The sequence below is a fragment of the Cryptomeria japonica genome, chromosome 8, assembly GCF_030272615.1.
Source record: "Cryptomeria japonica chromosome 8, Sugi_1.0, whole genome shotgun sequence".
Taxonomy (NCBI): Eukaryota; Viridiplantae; Streptophyta; class Pinopsida; order Cupressales; family Cupressaceae; genus Cryptomeria; species Cryptomeria japonica.
The window spans coordinates 510,213,176-510,229,065 of record NC_081412.1 but is presented as its reverse complement, the minus strand read 5'-3'; positions in this window follow the sequence as shown (position 1 = coordinate 510,229,065).

The following is a 15,890-nucleotide window of genomic DNA, read 5'->3' as shown; positions in this document are numbered from 1 at the left end:
AAGTTAGTCTACTGTAATTTTCATTAGAAATGATTGTCATAAAAAATGAACATTTGCACTATTTGGCCAAGTTAGATTTAATGAGAAGAGATCTTATGAATGATATAACATGGATAAGCCCATACATGAGGTTTTAGTTGTCTTGCAAAATCTAGTTCTAATTATTTTAAAGTCTGATGGGCCCATACCTTTATATAGCTGTCATGCAGATGCACAACAGGAGGGATGCACAAGTAGTGTAGCCTCTTGATCACAACCAAAAAAGGACATAAGCTTTTTTGAAACAAGGATTTTTACCAGAGTAACAACTAGTGGACCAAAGGTCTAGACCCAAACAAAACTACATAATTAGAACTAAGAGGTTTCAGAATGCACCCCAAACCATCTTCTTCGAAAACCCCTTAAGCTGGAGCCAAGCTAGCCAAGGGCACAAGACACCCGGCTAATCCAGATGAACACTAAATATCATGCCCAATGAGTAGACTAAACCAAATAAACTAATAGGGTTTTGAAAGACACCCCTAAGTCTTTTACAGGTAGATGTCCCAAAATAGGCCACCTCAAACCTCATCCTGAAAAATAATCCTACAAACACAACAAAATGAGCCACCTCAAGAGGTATGTTTGTAGTAGAATCTCCATGAGATGAGAAACCACCAGAAAAGGGCCTTCTTCAACCAATGAAAAAGAGCACTTAAGAAAATATTCCTTAGATAGCAACTAGGAGGGTAAGGAACAAAGGAGGAAAGTGCCAAAATCCTAGAGGATAGCATCCACCAAAGGGAGTCAATAGTTGTCACTAAAGCAAGCACAAATGAAGAAAAACACACTCTAGTTAAACGCCCACAAGATAACAAGCCCTCATTGTGAACCCTACTCCTACCCACAAAAATTAACAAACTACTAATACCAAGGGGAAAACTATCATCCACAGGAGAGGACACAACCTGATAACACCTCTAGCATCCTCCATCCCAACACAACCTAAAGATCAAATCCTAGAAACTCTCCTAGATTCAGCCTCAATTGGAACACAGGCTAGGTTGCTAGCCCAAACATCCTGAGAAGGAATGTGAACAACAAAAAAAATAGTGGCCACCTCAATAGGATCAATGTAAACACATCCCTCCACAAAGGCCAAAACCAATAGAACACTAAAAGATAACCCAACAATTGCAAAGGGTAAACTCACACAACCCACATCAAACCCCTAGCCAGACTTGCCAAGAGAACAATAAGACTTCTCAAGAGAGAAAAAGCAACCAGGGTAGGAAAAAAAATTGACCATGAGAAACCTATATACCTTAAGGTCATCACAAGATCTAGTAACCGAAGTCCTCGAAAAAATAGGGGCCATTAGAGAGGCCAACGTGCAACCCTAAAAAAGGTTGATCTATAGAGCCCCATAACACACCAACTACCAAAACGTAGTCTCCCAATGGCATGAATAAGGAAGGATTCATTTTGTCTTGTGTTATTTTTTGTTTGTTTGGTGTTTTTTTATTTTTTTTCCTGCTTGGGCTTTGGTCCCTATCTTCCTTTTCCTACCTAGATGGCTCTCTTCCTCTAGTGTTCCTTTTGAGGTGGACACTCTGGTGAGACATATTGTTTCCTTACCTATTGAAGTGGTGTTTATTGTAGGGCTTTCTAGTGTCTCTTCTTTGACAAGGTGTTCAGTGGCTAGTGGTTCCTCTTTTCTTTTGCTCAAGTATTGTCGTGATGGATGGATCGTTGTTGCTAATTTTCAAGGGCACTTTCTAGCCAATCATTTTTGGTTAGGAGTTTTTGGTGCTTTGTTGTAGTTGGTTTCTTTTGGGGTTCTTCCTGCCCTTCTTAGCCCTTATTTTTTTGTTTCTCCTATTGAGGTGGAGGGGTAGTGATAGCTTGTGATGATTTTCAAATTCTCCATGCTTTGTCTTGGCCTGCCTTTCCTTTTGGGGTGGTTTTGTCTTCTTTGGAGGTGGATACTGGGGTCAATTCTTATGGTTGGAGTTGTTTTTTGGGGGCTATGTTGTCCCCTACTTTTGGTTTCCTTCTCCTTTTTCCTATTGAGATGGATCTCAAGAGTGATTCTAAAATTTCACTTTGGTGCTTGGTGTTTTAAAGCATTTTTTTTAAGGAACATTCACCTTAAGGTTAAGGGAGCCTTTTAAAAATCCTTATCTATCTAAAGTTTTGGGAGCCTTTTTAAAAAACCCACTTTTCCAAAAAAATTTATTCGCTTCATTCATATGTTGCTAGATATGAAGGTTATGGGAGCCTTGTTAAAACCCATGACTAAGGGTAAGGGAGCATGTAAAAACCCTATGCTCATGTATATCTAAGTAGTCTCCCTTGTTTGTAGGTGTGGGCTTTCTGGATGCTTCTGCCTTTTCTTTCATGCCCTTTTCTATTGTATGCCTTTTGGTCAGTTGTTGTTAGTCTTTGTTCTATCTTCCTACAACATTTTTCTTTTGGGTTCTAGATTCCCACTAACTCTAGAGGGTTTTGGGTCCCTTCAAAACCTATTGTAAGGGTTTTCGGGTCCCTTAAAAACTTGTTTTTCCCCTAATAAAAAACAACTCACATAGTTATTATAGTTGTAGTTGTGAGGGATAATAATAAACTTGTTATAATTTTGTTATAAGAATATTTGGTTGTATTATGAGTTGTTAGAACAACTTATCTATGTAAGAAGATTTTTTATTAGAGGTATAACATTCATCTTATATTATAGCATATGCTAGTCCTATAAATATGTAATATATTATTGAATACATGAAAGATTGAAGTAGAATATTATGTGTGTATAACTCTTGTAGTCTAAAATTATCAATATGGTATTAGGGCACTATAACCCTACCATGTGCACTCAATCATGTGGAAGAGAAAGAGTGTGTTATTGCAAGGTAGAAATCATATGCCGAACCTACAAATGTTGGGGCACATGAGTCCAAGAAATAATTATTAGTTTCTTGTAGAAAATATGAATATAAGTAACATTATATGGATTTACCTTATTGAAACTTGAAATTAACAAAATGAATGGAAAGCCCTAATCTATCTAGTCTGTGTTATAGCAGCTGACTTGATGAGTTTTGAAGAATTTTTGAGAGTTTGTTAAGAATTCTCTCCTTGTCACTTTAATGGCCTTAGCATTAGGGTCATTGTTTAGATTTATTATCTTCAACTATAAGATAAAATGATATGATGTACATGAACTTATTCTAATTGTGAAGCACTTGTTTATTCCTATTGACATAGATGCCAATAGAATTGAAAGATGGTATTCCTTTGCTATCATTTTTATCTCCTAAAGAGTTGCAAAGATCACATCATTGCATCACATGAGATACATTATTCTTGTTCTGCGTGCCAAATGTCTAATACCAAGCAAAATGGTTACATCGCGGTGCGTTTGAATGATTTGTTTAATAGAGGGTTCTCTAATAAAGATAGAAATAACTCTTGACAAGATCAAAACGATTGACAGCCATGTTCATGTTGCACTACTCACTAATGCAACTTATGCCATTTACGTCGCATTGGTCCATGCATTTTCCATTATCTTGGTATACGGGACTCTCTTTTCATCAAAATGTCTACTTCCTTACGTTATCACGAGGCTTTATTTTAAATCTCTAGATTATTATTTAGTATACCACTAATGGTTTCCTAGTATAGATCATATATTTTTTTTAATGAGATACCACAGTGTAGCGCATCGTACAGTTTGTAAAAGGTGGATAGATCATATGTCTATTGCTTTCATCACTTCCTTTCCAATGGAGATGGAAATCTGGGTGCCTGTTGAACTTGTTGACAACAACAATCCAAGGCTTTAGAAGCCTTTCATATTTTCGCAATTCAGGCATTCTAATTTCTAACCAATAAAGAATATAATGATAAAACTGCTGCTCTCGAACGTTTCGCAGGTATATGATGGATAGCCCGTTGGTGCAGTGTTATCTTCATTTAGCTTGGGCCGTTCATAAATATACATGCTTAGTTTTATAATCAAAGATTGTATTTCAATGAATGGGGATGGCATGGTCGATGTGTTTTAGAATATGCAAATGTTCTGTATATTCTAATTAAAATATTCTTTAGGTTAGTTGGATTAATAAATAAAATTAAATATAAATGAATGTATGGATTAAAAATAAGATGTATATTGTTTCAAATAAATTGTATTACATTACATATTATAAGATAGTAAGTACATTCATCTCATAAATAGTAATTAGTGAGGATAAATAATGTTTCATTTAAAGATCACAAATTGCATACTAATGAATGAAGATGGCAAGATCATGCGTCTTAGAATATAAAATGTTCTAGATATAATTATATGTGAATTCTAATTAGAATACTTTTTTATTTTATGGCATGCCTGCTTTACAATTCACAATATATTTTGCATCTACCAACTTACTCCATTTCTATAAACTCAACTTCTAGTGATCTTTGAATCTTGTCCTATGAATTCCCAAGCATATAGACTTCAAAGTACTAATATTAAATTTCACATTTAGGGTCTTCTTGTTAAAATGGTGATATTTAAAAATATCTTAATAGATAGTATACTCCAAATGTGTACATAAATTCTTGAATGAATGTTTGGTTAGTAAGATGTGTTGTTTTGCTTATATAAAGTGGGATTGCGCCTGAATTGATTTAGATAAAGTGGGAGATGTGTTGTTCACTTTTTCACTACAATAAGTTACCTAGAGAATTTTATTCAACAATGCCACTTGAACATTCATAGATAATGGATAAAATGAAGTACAACTTCTAAATCTAGGTATTAGGTATTAAGAGAATGTATAAGGGGTTCAAACTCCCACATTGCCAAGTATTATATAGAGGTTTAAATCATTGCATCTAGGCATCTAGTTTCAATGTGATCCCTTTGAACTCTAATAAGAGATATTAAACTCCAACATAGCAACTCTAATATGACACGTAAAATTCAATTCAACCATTGCAAGCATGGTATGACCAAGCCTAGGAAACACAAGTCATATGGAACTTAGCTACGATAAGCTAGTGTAATCCTTCAAGAAACTAAGGTAGATCACTAAAAATGCAAGGCATAACATGATGTCAACAAAAAAAAAGAGATTTTAGCCATGATAAAGCAATACAACTCTAGAGCTATATGGCATAATCATGAGATGTTGAACCCAACAATATCTCCTTCACTTAGATTATATGGCTCATCTAATAGTTTACACTCCATAAGGGAGTTACTATAGGAAAGGAGGTAAAAGATTGTGACATTGGTACCTCTTTATATCTTAGCTCTACCCTTATCCCATAGAACATCAATTATTTATTATCAGTAATTCTTTGTGTGAAAATTGTGTCATCAGTTACTTTATACCATTATGGATTGTATAACCCACAAAAAGAAGTATAGGCTCCTGTTATAAGGAAGAGAAAGAAATTTTAAAAAGAAACTAATAATGACAAGTTTTAAGTAATACAAAATGCACCACCATGTATTTGTTTCATATACTTTCAAGAAAAGGTGATTATTATTTTTGCTCAATAATAGGCCAAGGCCAGAATATATTAAAAATAGAGAAGAGAGTAAAAATTAAAGTCATGGAGTTTGTTAAAGACATAACCAAAACCAGAACCAGAAAATCATAATCATCCCAATAAGGGTCAATGAGTCTATCAAAAGTATAAACCATTATAAAATTGCCACCAAATATCTTGTCATATGGGAAAAGATCCTAGCAAACTAAAATAGTCTAAATAGAGATAGATGACAAAAGAAAACTATGAAAAAGGCCTTTGGATAAAGGCCATCATATCATGAGATTGGTATAATGGAAGCAAATAGAAATAGAGGCACCTTTCAGCGAATTAGTCCAACTCTAAACCAAAGGATGAGCCAGGAGAGAATGTCATAGAAGCAGATGAAGGGCAAGCCACCATTGCATGCTCCATCTCACCTCCCTACTCGCCAGAATCCTCACAAAAGCTTGAAGACATCTCCACATCATTGTTGTCATTTAAAATTTCCATGAATTTGTAGTCACCACCCACTCCTTAGTTTGATCTAGACTGTCATCAAGGATATTGAATCCAACTAGACCATCTACCATGAACCCCATCAACCTTTTAGGAAATTGGACACTTCTCTGAACAATGGTAACTCTGAAATACCCCCAAAAATTCTTCCATATAGTGAGAATTAGGATCCTAGGAGTTGGAATACTGACCTCCATTCTGATGGCATAATGCATCCTATAGAGGATTGTCAAATCTTTGTTAATGTTAATAAATACTTTATCCAATTCTCCCAAAAAATCTTCTTTGAATACCGTTTTGCAAAGTGTTTCTACTGCCTCCTTTGATTCACCAACTATGAGGGTCATGATGAGAAAAAATGTAGGGATAGATCTGCATTAACTCTATAGCGATGAGAATTTCTTATAAATTCTCCCTCAAGAACATGATAGATGGCATGGAAGAAAAGCTTATGTTACACCATTGTGATATTACAATATGATATTTTGAATATGATGAATATATATATATATATATATATATATATGCTTTAATAAGAGCTAACTATTTTTGTGATGTGCTAAGTTGGATGTAAGAAATGAACAAGCCTCGAGACACGAGGAAGAGTATCACTCAAGAGAGGAATTTGGTTCACTAATCTTATATATGTACCTCATTTATCTATAAAAAAAGAACACAACCTAGTTAGTCAAGTTGAATTAAATTAGTACACATCAACACCCCCCCCCCCCATCAACTTTGTAAGGTGATGCACTTAATGGGAATCAATAATTTGACCAAGAATCAACCCATTTCACAATGTTTATAACCCATGGGGGCTTCACTTAGTGAACCTAGGTTATAGCATGTGCGTTCATGGCATACTATTTAGAATTCCCCTATTTTCAAAAAATATTTCCCTAAAATCCTTTTTTGTCACCCCCTCCCAATACACATCCAGAATCAAAAGCCCCCTTATTTTCACCAAATATTGTATTTTTTCATAGCTAGAATTAAAATCCCTCCTATTGTCACCGATAGGCAATGTATTGCACCCTCATTTATGGGATATTAAACCCCCCAATATGAATGCATGTGATATAATATTGCCTATCCAGTGAAGCTCCCATGTGATAACCATAGGAAGACTTGGTCAATTAGTATGTAGTAATTAGGGACATAAATCTTAGTTGTTTAGATAATGTGTAAGATATTTAATCATATTTGACTAAGTATAAGATTAAGAATGATTCATAATAGTATTTCATAGCACTGTTTATGTGTTGACTTATAATTACAATAGAAGCCACATAGCTTAGTGGTGGTGATGAGAGGGAGAGTGGTGGTAATTCAGAGAACTCAAATATAGCATTAAGTCTCTCCAACCTATGTATAAATAGAGAATCTCTCTTGGAGCATATATCATATCATCTCTCACATTTCGCTCTAATCTCATCTTTTTATCTCCATAATCTCTTTTTTCTTATTGTTCATTGTTCCATTATTCTTCATTGGGAGAGAAGGATAGAAGCTCACATATAGTGAGAAGTAGGATAGTTGTTATCATTGAGAGTTTGTGACTTCCTATATTAGTGGATAAGTTGTGAAGCCAACATGTTTGTGGGAAGGAATCATTATTTGCATGGAAGCTATAATCCAGACATGAGAATTCTACCTTTTATTTATATTGAGGTATGTTATATATAGATTATGATGTTGCATAAGCTTTATTAAAGCAATGTTTGAAATTATGTTATTTGTGGGATATGCATTCTTGAGTTGATAGAAACTTGATAATATTTATGATTAGATTTAAGTATATGTATGTAATAGCTAAGATAGTGCTATGCTATGATATGTATCTCTAGTATATAGGAGTGATTGATTTGGTTAATCCTAGGATTAGGATAATCTATGGATGGGAATAACCTAGATAGTCATTCTATTATTTAACCTTGTGGGAAATGTATGAGAATATAACTAATGACCTCAATTTACCAAATAGATCAATGAAGTGGGTGGACATACTACTCTCACTCGAAATACTGGGTGATGAATTCTTTGGCCAAAGTAGTCTAGGTTGCAACTATCTACACTGTCGGTTCACTATGATCTAGGTTTACATACTAAATAGGGAACATCATACATGTAGGTTGTAGTAAATGTATTGTAGCTCTAGTTATGTAGGACACAAAAGTATGCTCATAATGCTATTATTATGAGGTCACCAGACCAAAGTCTTCATTGAAGGGTTGGGCCGCTTCAATTAGAAGAGGCACGGGGGACTATAAAGTATTGGTTTGTTGGAAAAGTCTTTGAGTGATGCTCTTTCTCATGCAATTGATGGTCGATATTTGAGGATGTATGCCAACAAGGACATCTGGACCATTGGTATTACTTATGTTTCTATAGCAAGAGTAACACAATGAAAGCAACAAGAAAACATAGCAAGATTATAGAATCAGATCATACTATTGTCTTAAAACCTTCAACAACCAACTGTTTATCATCATACAATCATCATAGAACATCTGGTAGTCAACCAGTCACATGCAAGCTACAAGCCAGATACAATCCAGCCGAGACTCACGGAATCAACCGGATCACTAATCACCAATATAAATCTCTATTTTGATTTCTACTTCTTCTACTCTATAAATGATTACATAATACCCAATATATACCCTCCGGAACATATATGAGTTAGCCACAAAAGATTGCATTTACCAATGCACGAAAATGAAACATGTAACTAGGTCGGCCCTAAGAATGCAAAACAATCTTCCAAACAATAACAACTAAGAAGTGTGGATCAGCAAGAAGGTCGGCCACAGACCAAAGAACATAAAAAAATACCCTAAATAGATCCACACACAAGAAACCACTCCGAAAATGAAGGAAAACCAACCAGTAAGCTCAAGAACTATCCCAAAATCAAGAAATAGTCAAACCGGGAGCGATAACTAGCCAAAAAATAATCCAAATGTATTGAAAATTTAGAATTAAGCACATGAACCCACCAAGAAACCAAAAATAAGATCTGCAATGAAAAGCAAGCAACTACCAACACCTACCGACAAGAACACCAAAAACTGCACACTGAACTGAACAAGAACTAAATTGAAAGGAAATATTTTTTTGGTCGATGCAAGATTTCTCATAGACCAGAGATGCTCCTGCATCAGATACCCTGGGTAGAAAGAGATGTTCCATCAGAGGAAACTCATGAACATCGATAAGGATTCAAGATAAAGACCCCATGCTCATTTCTGATCCAAATATCTTCCTTATCTACAAACCTCTTCTTTAGCTCCTTCGGGCCCTCAATCAGATTCTCTAACCCCTGACTCTCTTTGTTTCTCCTCCTTTGCTTCATATCTACACATTTTCTCTACATACTACTCTCTTTCTTTCGCAACTCTGATTTGTTTCTACCACAATACTTCATCCAGTTTGTCACCATAAGCTTTCTGTCATCCGGTTCTATCTGTCCATCAGGCTTATCTATCAGATCCTTGTGTAAACTCATGCCATCTTATGGTATAACGTCTGCAACTGGTTTCTTAGTACGACAAATTTTCTTAGGACTCAGATTCTTCACCTCCTTCTCTTTCTCCTTCAAAGAAAATGTGAACTTTTGCCCATCTTTCTCAATAGTGATTAGGTTTCTTCTACAGTCATAAATAGCTCCTCTATCAAACTGCCAAGGTCTTCCCAACAAGACATTACATGTGCTCATAGATACAACATCACACAAGACCTCATCCCTAAAAGGCCCAATATTAAAATTCACCAAACATTGCTCCTTTACTTCTAACTTTTGATCATCTTGTAACCAACTTACCTTGTAAGGACAAGGATGTTCAAGCCTCTTCAATCCAAGCTTCACTACCATCTCCTCAAATACCAAATTATCAGTAATTCCACTATCCACAATATCCTTGCAACACTTACCACCTGATTTGCACACAGTCTAGAAAAGACTCTTTCTCTGAGTAGATCTGATATCTTCACTGCTCTGCTCCATCATGACTCTTTTGAACACAAGGGATTCTCCTTGCTTCGGTGTACAGTCAGTTCTGGTAACTTCTCCTTCCAGTTCCTCATTTTCCACACAACTTCTTGTGATTCCTTGCTTACTTTCATAAATCTATGTCCAGCTTCTCTACACTTGAAATATTTACTGGGAAATTCTCCATTGGTACTACCACTACCTTTCCTCTATGTTTTATGTTTTGTTTCTTTATTCCACTTATGTTTTGATTCTTCTTCAACATTATGCTTCTCTATACTCATCTACCCCTTGAATCTCTCCTTTTCTCTAGGTTATTCGACTATCTTCTTCTCATCTTCTCATCTTCTCCTCAACCTTCAAAGCATACTGGTAAGATTCTTCAACTATGGAAACCCAATGTTAAATGCAAGTCCATTTATGTACCTCATCACCTTTTCTCTATCCATCTCTCTATATCAAGATCTAATCATCACCTTGTAGAATTCCTCAGTATACTCTTTCACAATCACGTTTCTCTATTTCAAGTTCTGCAACTTCTTGAACAGTTACAGCTCATAGTCTCCCGGTATGAACTTGGCCTTTAATATTGCAACCATCTATCTCCACAAGGTGATCTTCATTTCTCCATTATCCACTCGGTCTTTCTACAATTCTTTCCACCAGAAGGCAACATGCCCTTTCAACTTAGTGTGCACCAATTGGACTCTCTGTGGGTCCTTGACATCCTCCAACTCTCCGATCCAATCAATCAGATTCTCTAGGTTTAGCATTCCAAAAAAATTTAAAACTTCCATTTTATGAACTTTACTCCCTTGTGCCATAGCTCTCAGGAATATTTCCCCTCTTTCATCTTCTGGTCCTTCAACCTCTTCTGCTTCAAGTTCTTCACCAAATTATTCATACTCATCCTCAGACTCTAGACTCCTCTACGAACCAGCCAATGTGTTTTGGAATTCATTCCTCACCTCATTCTTGAAGTCCTTCATCATCTTATGTACCCTCCAGGGGTTCATCCTTCTAGGCGACATCTCCTCTTCTTCTCTAGTGATCTCCCTCAACTCGACGATCTAACTAATGGTTTCAATTGCCTCTCACTCGGTGATCTATTGAACACATGCACAACCTGCCTCTAATAAGCAATCTATCCACCCAAGCAGTGCCTCAAGATTCACAAACAACTCTTCCACCAATCGGTTGATAACCATCTCTGATACCAATTGATGTAGCCATAACTGGTAAACCCTCAAAAGAGAACTGACCGGCTTATGCAGCAAGAGTAACATAACTAAAGCAATAAGAAAACATAGCAAGATTATAGAATCAGATCATACTATTGTCTTAAAAACTCTGGCAACCAACCAGTTATCATCATACAATCATCATAGAATATCTGGTAGTCAACCGGTTACATGCAGGCTACAAGTGAGATACAATCCAGCCGAGACTCTCGAAATCAACCGGATCACTACTCACCTATCTAAATATTTATTCTAATTTCTACTTCTTCTTCTCTACAAATGACTACATAATACCCAATATATACCCTCCAGAACATATCTAGGTCAGCCACAAAAGATTACATTTACCAATGCAGGAAAATGAAACGTGTAACTAGGTTGGCCCTAAAAATGAAATAAATTCTTCCAAATAATAACAACCAAGAAGTGTGGATTAGCAAGAAGGTTGGTGACACACCAAAGAACATTGGACAAGACCCCAAATAGATCCACACACCAAGAAACTGCTTTGAAATTAAAGGAAAACCAACCGATAGGCTCAAGAACTGTCCTGGAACCCAGAAACAGGCAAACCAGAAGTGATAACTAGCTGGAAAAGAATCCAAATGTGCTAAAAATATATGGAATTAAGAACATGAACTATCCTGGAGACTGAAAATAGGATCTACAATGAAAATAAAGCAACTATCGACATCTACTGACAGGAACACTGAAAACTGCACATTGAACTGAACAAGAACTAAACTAAAAAGAAATATTTTTTGGTCTATCCAAGATTGCTCATAGACCGAGGATGCTCCTACATCAGATTAATCCTTAGGCTTTACATTTTTCAACTTGGCTTTGACCCCATCCATTGGGACCCCTTTGATTTCACTTGACCTCTTACTCGATTCATAATTAGTTGTGGAGCTTTTTCGTGCCCCTATTTCAAAACTAGACCCTAATTTGGCTTCCTCATCCAAAACCAAACTTCTCTGTACCTGGTTCAATCCTATTTGAGGGGAAAAATAGAAAAATAGCCAATCCCCATCTTCTAAGGATGTTGAGCTAGTAGAATCAAAAGAGGATGTGACGTTGAAGGAGTTTGACTGGTCACTACTTTTGAGGAGGTTTCACTCTATCCCCCCTATTAGGAGCCTCCTCTCTTGTCCAATGTCTTTCTACCCCTAATCTAGGCTCCCCTACTTTGTATGAGAAAGTGTTTAGGCTAGAAAAAGAAGTTGAATGATAGAATGCAGTAATTCAGTGGCTCCTATCTCAATTTGGTATGGTAAAAAGAAAGATAAACATGATTAAAGTAGTGACTGATGCTAAGGCCTAGGGTGATAAATGGGTGATGGAGGATAAGGATGATAAGGTATGGAAGGCTGCCCATGATATAGTAGAGAAATTGGATAAACGAGAGAAGGTTGAGGTGATACTAAAATAAATGAATGAGAAAATCTCTTAAAGGGTCAAGAGGTAAGTTGTGGTTGAGTTGAAGGAGAATCCAGAGATCCTAAAGAGAAAGGTTTAGGAATTGTCTACTCTAAGCCAGGAGATGGCATTAAATAATTTAGCCTCTTTGCATGTCATGTACAAGAGGACATACAACAAAAAAAGGCAAAGAGGAAGAGATATGTGGAGTCTCCCTTTGCAATGATGGACCCCCTCTCCTCTATTGTCAAGGCTAACTTAGATTCGAGTGCTTTGGCCTCTGCAAAAGATTCAAACAAAAAGATTTATCATTCTGAAAAACATAATGTGTTGTGTAATGAATGGTAGGATGATAATACCCCTGCTCCATAGACCATTCCTTCATGTCTTTGGTGGGTGGTTGGATGTTTTTCTTTTGGCTATGTCTTTTTTGGTTCTATACTAGTAATATGCTGGGTTCTACCATGTTTTGGTGTCCTGTATTTTTTGGTTAGGTGTGCACTCCTCATCTGCCCAAGGTAGTTGCTTTTTAGTAGTTATATAGAGGCTTTTGCCTATCTAAATTTAATTAATCAAAACTATGATGATCCCCCTAAAAGTATATCAGTATATAAGTTCATGATTATAGTAACCATAAAGAATGAAGGCCCTTCTATGAAAAACTATAAGAAGGTCTTGAAGAAGTGACATAAAAAATCTAACGTAGTGACATTTACTAGTGGAAATTCCTTCAAATATATATCCAAAAAATAGAATAGTCATCCCATGAGGATTTATCCACATAAGATTGGACAATAGGTCTTTCTATCACCCATAGAAGATTAGTCCTCCAAGGAAACATCACTATAAATTTAAGATCAATGTCCCTATAAAACTACTAAATGATGGTCCAAATAATTGAAGGTCACTTAGTGTTCTCCATGTGATGTAAAAAATACTCAAAATAAATAAATATTATAATGTAAATAAATATGTAAAACTATTATGATACCCTTGAAATTAGATCACTATATAAGTTTATAATTACAATATCCATAAAGTAGACAAGGACACAAAAGGCAATCACCTATTGATTTGGTTCTCTACTTATTTATTTCATATAAAATGTGCCATCTAATTTGGAACTTACAAATTTTAAGTTATCTTAATATGCCAAAATAGGGAGAAGAAAAATGTAGGTTGTATGTAAAGACAAAGTCTCATGACCACTTACACAAGTAAATACATTTCCTCTTTTTATTTAAACAAGTCTATAAGTTTAAGATCACCTCCCACAACATGCAATATAATAAAATAACCTAATAAAGGTAGTGTAACTTCAATCTATGGGTGTTGAAATAAAGTGTCAATTCTTAGCCTCCAAACATAGGTATTTGAGATTGATGAAGAACTAAAGAACTGCCCACAAGAATTATTCTTGCTATAAATTAAAGGAAAAAATCGATAGTAATCTAATATGATTGTATTAATATATAGAATACAATAATCCCTTTAAATATGCTTCTAATAGCAAGATAAATATGAAACACTTTATCACACCATCTTCACATTCTTTGAATTTTACCTTCACAAGATTTGGCTTCCTTTATGTAACACTAAGGATGAATGTAGATCGACCTTCATATTGGATGAATTGAAACAACCCTCCCAAATCACTTTCTCTATATTTTTGTTTCTTTATGATGCAATAAGACCCTACAATAAGAAAGTTTTGTGACCTCCAAAAATTCTTGCAACCTTTACCAATAAAAAACACAAAATATCCTATCCTCTATCAATTAATGTAAGTATTTAACTACAAAACTCATAGGTCTTTAATGAAGTCTTGATATGTAAAAAAGTTATGCCCATAAATATTTGAATCTATGCCATTTTGCATGCATTAAAATATTGCTAAAAATGAATCGTACCATGCACTTATTTGATAGCTTCTAGAAAATAAATGGAAACATGTAGATAACATCTAAAATGTGCTTCTATTGGCTTTGATTTCTTAGGTTTCTCACTAGATGAATATCTCCCTTCACTAGCTTTCAACTCATTCAATTTATCTTTAACCAAGTAGATCATCTTTAAATAAGGCTTAATTTCGATCTCCACATAATGTTATCAAAGAAAAATGAATGCATTCAAAAATAATTATTATAGGTAACACTCTACTAATGTACAAGAATAAGAATAAATTATTGCTCTGAATTTTAATAGTCATGGCATTGCTTTTTTCTTTTCTATGGTTGTGATTTTTCATATTTTCCATCTTACCTTATTGTGGATTCAATCTTTATTTGTTTCCTTTCAATATATATCCAATACACAAATACACAAATGCCACCCAACATAGATCAAAATGCCCTGATAGAGATCATGCACATAATTTAAAATAGCTTAAGATTATGGCCTCAAATCAAGATCACACACAATAGATACCATAGATTGTCATGTTTTCCACCAGCTCTTACATAGAGTCCCTTATAAATATAAAAAATTAAATGAAAATAGTATAAATTCAAGAAAAATAAGCTCGAAAAATATTACCAAACTAGAAGAATAAGATTAGAAAGGACTCTAATACCATATGATATTAGCCAAGATATCTGGGTAGAATTATAGTATCAATGAACCATGCAATATAAGAAAGCACATCCTCTATTGAGAAATTAATAAAAAAATATAAAATATGTAAAGAAATAGATGAATGGATTGAGACATGTGAAGGAAAATATTCATAAATTCAATGATTGATGAACTTATGATAAGATGTATAAAAATATAGTGCATGAGAGAGTTATCCACCACCACGTAAAGTGATATCGTACTCCATGCAAGCAATAAGACCTAAGCAAGTATATGTCCAAAAAATGAATTATATCTAGAGATAAGATATACAAGTAACTATTATTCCCTAATTAACTTCAGATATTATGTGCAATATTGCACGTAGGATAAATAGGTGTAAATAAAAAATATTACACCATCAATATCATTATTTATATCCATTTTCAATCCTTCATATTATATTATGAAATCCACATGTATACTAATTTTTCATCATGAAATTATATTTCTACATGTTAATCAAAATTTTTTTTCTCTCATCCTCTACAATACTAATTTGATATGTTCTTGGTCCAACTCATTCCTCATGTTAATTGGAAATAAAAAATACCATTTAGATAAATGAATAAACTCACTCCAAAATAATGCATTATTCATCA